General features: G+C 29.0%; 1 protein-coding gene across 1 annotated transcript in view; it reads right to left on the bottom strand.

The window, feature by feature from the left end:
• Positions 1-2,966, bottom strand: part of LOC111051953 (protein singed) — a 70,870-nt gene extending 67,904 nt beyond the window's left edge. Inside the window, exon 1 of the mRNA XM_039435055.1 lies at positions 2,871-2,966. The gene's annotated coding sequence lies outside the window, so the exon portion shown is untranslated. The remainder of the gene's footprint in view (positions 1-2,870) is intronic.
• Between the last annotated feature and the right edge of the window lie 4,033 nt (positions 2,967-6,999).

Below are 6,999 nucleotides of genomic sequence, written 5' to 3' on the forward strand. Positions count from 1 at the left end.
ATGGTTTCACGTAGTTAACCAACGCATCATCAGCTGTACTGAGGAATGGTTCTGTTTTGAAGTTTTTAATAAATTTTTAGTGAAATTTGACAATATCTTTGTTTTCTTATTATGGAGAGATTTCACAACATCACCATCAATTCTACTAATTTTATTATTGAGCTGTATATGATATGAAAAAAATCAATTTGTAATAAATATAGATAAAATAGATAATATTGTTATGCATCTACATAAATTGGCGGAGCTTAAGACATATTAATGTCCATTCTTCGGAAAGAATATTAAAAATATCCTTCCCACTAACTCTCTACCTCTGAGGGATATTTGCAGTGGATATCCAAATTTGGATTTGCATGGCTTGGAATATAGTCTGAATTTACTACTATTTTCTCTAAATGTACAGGAAATTTATCAATACTAATTCTAGAATATAATAAACTCTGCATTGTTCAATATCAAAATACAAAAGTGTTCACGTAGTTTGGATAAAATATGCTGCATTCTCATATCTGAACTAAATGTATCAAAGATTATTCAAGATTTAAGTCAATACTCTAGCTAGATTTACTCTGTTCTCTAGGCCTATTCATAATTTATTATTGAAGACAATATGAAGTAATTCCAACAACTCCCTATTAAACAAATATTGACTCAACAAATGGAAATACAGTTGAGTAAACAGATTTAATTTACGTCTATCTTTCGATTCTGGGATTCAAAGCTTAGTAGATTTGGAAGCTATTTGTATTGGAAACTAGAAATAGAAAGTTCAATATTATTGTAACAGTAGATATAATGATGAGCTGAAACTGGTGGGAATTTAAATGTGTGTCTATTTATCTATCTATGACCCGAATACAATAATATGTTCATCAGGAATAAAAAAATAATTTATTCATCAGAAAAAATTATCTCCAAAAGATAAATTTGAGTCAAGAAAGATAAAACATCAATTTAAATAATTAAAATAATTGAGGACTGAACATTTTGTGAAGTGAACAACTACAAGACTTAACCTATTTCGGACTATGTGTAACCTTATCTTAATTTGGGAGAGGAATAGCACAAGGTTACCTTATTTTTTCTCTCCCTATCATTTCGATGATGTACTTATTGTATGAATCAATAAAGAATAAATGCTTTAATAGCTCCATCTTCAATTTCATCAATGCTCAATAAATTCATCTCTCAGTCTATTCCACTTTGTATCACCATCTACAGTTCACTAATCTATAATGATATTCCTCTTGAAACTTGATAAAAATGAACTTGAATTATTTCAATGGATGACATCTTTCTCCCAAGTATCGGTTGGCTACTAAAAATATCTTGAATAGTTTCATAATGATGAGTGATGGATTTTGGAGAGATTCTTGTTTAAATTGATTAAAATTCCATTTTGATTTCAGATGAGTTCGAGAAAGTGGAGAAATTGATAAAAGATAATCAGAAAAAAGAAGAAGGAAACATACTTGTTTTGATATTAGGCTTCAACTCAATTTGAGAAAAGTGTTCATCATCACCTCTCTACCATCAGGCACAACTCCAAGAGACTTCTGGACATCATCCTCCTCAAAAACCAGATAGCCTACTACAGCTGTTATCACGGTAGACTCTGGTTTCGGTAGTTACTACATTGTTTGATAGATTCTACAGGAAATAAGGTTGATGCAGCATTGATTTTTTCTTTCTTATCAGATAAATGTCAGCAATTATTATTCCTCCACCCAACAGAAGACCATATTACTACTGTTAACACAATAGACTACAGTTCCGGCAGTTACTCCATTGTTAACATGGATTGTTTGATACATTTTACAGATGGTTGGCATAGGATTATCATAGAAAATAAACCGATTTTCCATGAGATAATTGTGGTACTGTAATTTATCCCTAACAAGAGAGGTAACTAGATGACTGTGCTATTATCACTATGGACTAAAGTTTCGGCAGTTACTCCTTTGCTAAATTTAATTAACATATTCTAAAGTGGGTTGTAGAGATGCAACATTGACATAATTTTTTCCCTCATCAAATAATTTCCAGTAATTGATCATCCACATATGGAACAGAAGACCATATTACTGCTGTTATCACGATAGACTACAGTTTCAGCAGTTACTCCTTTGTTGATTCTACAGCATGTTGGGGTAAAAATGCACTGAAAAATGGGGTTTTTGTCATCGGATAATAATTATTATAACCGTCTTTCCTCCACATAACAGGAAACCATAGGCTATTACTGCTGTTATCACGATAGACTACAGTTTCAGCAGTTACTCCTTTGTTGAAATCGTTTAACAGATTCTACAGCATGTTGGAGTGATGCTACATTGAAAAAGGAGAAATTTCTCATCAGATAACTGTATTAATTTTTCCTCCACATAACAGGAGACTATATTAATCTGTTGTTATCAAGATAGACTACAGTTTCGGCAGTTACTCAATATTGTTGAATTAGTTTGACAGATTCTACAGCATGTTGGGGTGATGCTACATTGAAAAAGGAGAATTTTCTCATCAGATAACTGTATTCATTTTTCCTCCACATAACAGGAGACTACATTACTCTGTTGTTATCACGATAGACTACAGTTTAAGCAGTTACTCCTTTGTTGATTCTACAGCATGTTGGGGTTAAAATGCACTGAAAAAAGGGGTTATTGTCATCGGATAATAATTATAACCGTCTTTCCTCCACATAACAGGAGACCATAGGCTATTACTGCTGTTATCACGATAGACTACAGTTTTGGCAGTTTCTCCTTTGTTTGAAATCATTTGACAGATTCTACAGCTGGGGTGGAGCTACATTGGAAACATTTTTCTCTTATCAGCTAATTGTGGTAATTAGTTGTTGTTATTACCTGTAATTACTGTCGAAGTAGAAATACAATAAACAACAAACACGTTACAGACCTACACACTCAACTTGACACGACCCGCACAGAAGCAGCGAACTGACTGAACTCGAGTTCACGCAACTACCGGTAAATGGACAGCTGCAGGAGTACCTTTTTCCCTTTCCGAGACAAAAATTCCCTCTTACTGTGAAAATTTCCCTTTTTGCATTAAATAGCCGTGACTTTTTCCCTTTTTGGGACCAAAATTCCCTCCTACGGTGAAAATTTCCCGTTTTGCATTAAAGAGCCGGCAGGGTGTGCAGACAATGAATTAATTACTGTTCACCAATTTTATTGCGGTACTCATTAAATTAATTGGCGATTTGATTAATAAAATTGAAATTCAGTTTTTACTAGAGGTTTGTACTTGTATGTATTATTAATTAAATGCATTAAATACAAATTGAGGATTTTTAAAATAAATTAATTATTTTCTTGCTCTTGGTTAAGTTAATTAATTGTAGAGGATATCAATCCCAATTTATTGTTGTGATGATTATTTAGATACAGATATTGAATACAGAAATGCAACAATTTATTTATTTCCTTCTTTATACATTGTTAGATGCAATATCATTCTCAACTATAATTGATCTATTTTTTGAAATTAATATTTATTTCAATAATTATAATTTTCACATCTTGCTTTTCAATCAATCAATCTTTGATTCCAATCTTGTTTTCAAAGCTAGTAAAGTTATCAAGGCTGATAACTAAATTCTAATATTGCTGCAATTATTATATTAATGTTTGTGCCAGTTGCACAAAGGCCTGTTAAATTTTAATCATGATTAAATTCCACGAGAACTAATCAGAGATGGGTTTTTGAAGAGTAGATTCATTTCTCTCTGATTGTTTCTCATGCTAGGAAATTTTATAATTCATGTACATTTTATGAATTTTTGAATAAAGATGATTGATTAGTTGATGACATTATTTAATCACAGTTAAATTCTACAGGCTTCTGTGCAACCGAGCCTAACAGTTGCTGGCAATTTAATACAATCTAATCAATATTTTATTGTAGAGATTCTCTAATTTCAAAGCAAAATAAAACTAATCAATCCCAGTATCGTTGAAATTATTTTCTCACTATTGGTTGCATAAATTATCTCCCAAGTCCTAAAGTAGAGTATTTTTCAAAAGGATATTTCAAATCAAATCCAATAATTTATTATTCTCACAAACACAATGCAATAGTTGAATAATTCATAATCACTAACTCAGTGAAATAAATATATGAATTTCTATACAGTTAGTTCCTGACAAAATAAAAATAGACTAATTTCAAGTTTCAAGTTTTTATTGGGCCAGTTGAACACTGAATTTACATATAGCCATGTCACACAATTCACATTTAAAAATATACAATAAATAATATACAATAAATATACAATAATAAATAATAAATAATAATAAATAATAATAAATAATAATAAATAATAAATAATAATAAATAATAATAAATAATAATAAATATACAATAACACTGAATTTACATATAGCCATGTCACACAATTCACATTTAAAAAACATACAATAAATTGCACAGGTACAACACATACAATAGACAATAATAAATAAAACAGATCAGTTAAATTGGAATCAAAGTAAACTTACAATGATATCGAATAATTTAGTGGTCTCCTGTACTTGGGTATTATTTTAAATAGACAAAAATCACATTAAATTGAATTGACTAAGGTGTTCTGATCAGCAGTAATGAATGAAAAATTCATTATAGAACACTGAATAAAACGGATTCACAATCAACCGTACTTGCAGAAACAGCACTACTTTCTAAATAATTATACAAATTCAATTCTCGAATATTCAAATAAATATTATATCATTTTCCAAGAAAAACAATTGGTGAGTTTGAAGCTATAATGCTATTAATGTAGATACTACACAATATTATATCAGTCAGTATTATATTGAATTCTATATCATATATATGATATTATCATAATTATAATCAAGTTATATCATATAATTAATTCGATCTTTATAGCCTTTAATACCGTACTGATCTGGTGAACACTCTCATTCTATTGTTATTATTTTACAAATTGCTTTTTCATATCATATACAGTTCAATAGTTATTTTCTTAGTCTATATTATGTAAATTCATCTATAACTTTGCTGTATTGTAAGCTATTGTATATAAGTGTAGAAGCCAGTATATATTGTAATCTACATAAATAAAGTACTCAATCAATCAATCAATTCTATTGAAATGTTTTATTCCATTTCATTTCATCCACTGACCTCCCACAAAAGGGGTGTATGGTTTTGTCAAAATTAAAACCACAATAATTCTATCTACACTCATTGATAGTGTAGTTTAATTCATCCAGTAGTTTCATGTTATTACTATAATATATCATTAATAATTTATAAACAAGACCCTAACCGGCATATCATATTGCAATCTACATAAATGAACATAACTAATCTAATCCTGAATTCTAATGCAGTGAAGGTGAATTATCACATATGCCTCACATGAAAGCAATTTGTTGCGGTATGAAGGAACTTTCTAATTCTAAAGATAATTAGGAATAGGATAAACAGTTCTGATTGTAGGTGAAGATAATTTTCACTTTGTCTGAGCTTCAGATGTACTTACGATGAACCTGGATAAGTATGTGAAGCTTGTGATTTTATTACATGTGTAGTATTTAATTATTAGTAGAGTAATTGGGATAAGATCAGTTATTTCTATAATTTTATTGTAGCTCTTATGTTATACTGACTGAAGTCTATTATCTTACAATCTTGGAGATCTTTAAAAAAGAATAATTTAATCTGGATTCGTATTACTTCAATTAAAATTTATTAAATCTTTTTATACTGTCTGGTGTCTTGGAGATCTCAGAATGGGAATAATTTTATCTAGATTTGAATTACTCCAATTAAAATTATACATAGGAGAAGAATATTTACAAACCACTGTAACATATATAGCTATTAAAAAAGCTATAGTGGTGAAATAGTAAAGTATAGTTGGAAGGTAACTGTTTCAGATTCAATCAGTACTATAAAATAAATAATCATGATGGAATGTTGTAAACTCAAAGTGATAGATATGATATTCTTCAAACATCGAATTAGCATTTCCATGAGCGAAATAGTGTTTAGTTTAATAAAGAAATATGATAAATATCAACTCATCTTTACAATATTTATTTATTTATAAGAATTCATTTATTCAACTTCAATTGTTCTACTGTACAAAGGTAATTATTGAACTGAGCTATGATTATTGATCTACTTTCAACCACTAATGAAATTATAGGGAGATTATTAGTTTCAAATTTGATAAATCTGTTTAAAAGCTCTTATCATTCTCTGTATTGTAACTCTGATGTATGTATAGAATTTTGTCATCCATGTAGTATATTTTTTAATCGGAACAAATAAATCAATAAAAAAATCTAATTATCATAGAAATTACTAGGTAGAGGTAGTAGTAACCTCTCTTGAAGAGGGTAGGCTATATAGGTATCAGTAATTTCTATAATAATTGTATGAGAGCAATTCAAGTAGGCTAGCTCTATTGGAATACTTTATCAGAAAATAAAATAATATAGTGATACAACATGAATAAGTTATTAAATTTAGTTGTGTAAGTTTAAAGTTAACAATAATTCAAGTATTGGAATACCAGAAATATGATGGAAACTTCATTCTTCATAAATAGATAATAAACTATTAAATTTGTATTGATTTTATAAAAAATACAGAAGACTCGAATGGGGATAAAGCATTCAAGCAAAATGTACATGCAATTCAATTCACAAAAAATGAAAAGTGTAAAAATATCAGGAATATGATAGAAAATTCTTTATTTAATATATATATTATTTATCTCTCATAATCCATATTATCCTAAAAATTCTGTATTCACAGATGAACTATACAAATTGATTTCATGAAAAATACAGAGGAATGGAACAGAGATAAATAATTCAAGCAAATTGTGCATGCAATTCAATTAACAAGTGATGAAAACTGTAATATCGTGGACTGATTGCTTTATCTAATCAAAAACTAATTATTGACTAACCACTTATATGGGCACTTGAA

Source organism: Nilaparvata lugens, chromosome 8, assembly GCF_014356525.2.
Source record: "Nilaparvata lugens isolate BPH chromosome 8, ASM1435652v1, whole genome shotgun sequence".
NCBI classification, from domain to species: Eukaryota; Metazoa; Arthropoda; class Insecta; order Hemiptera; family Delphacidae; genus Nilaparvata; species Nilaparvata lugens.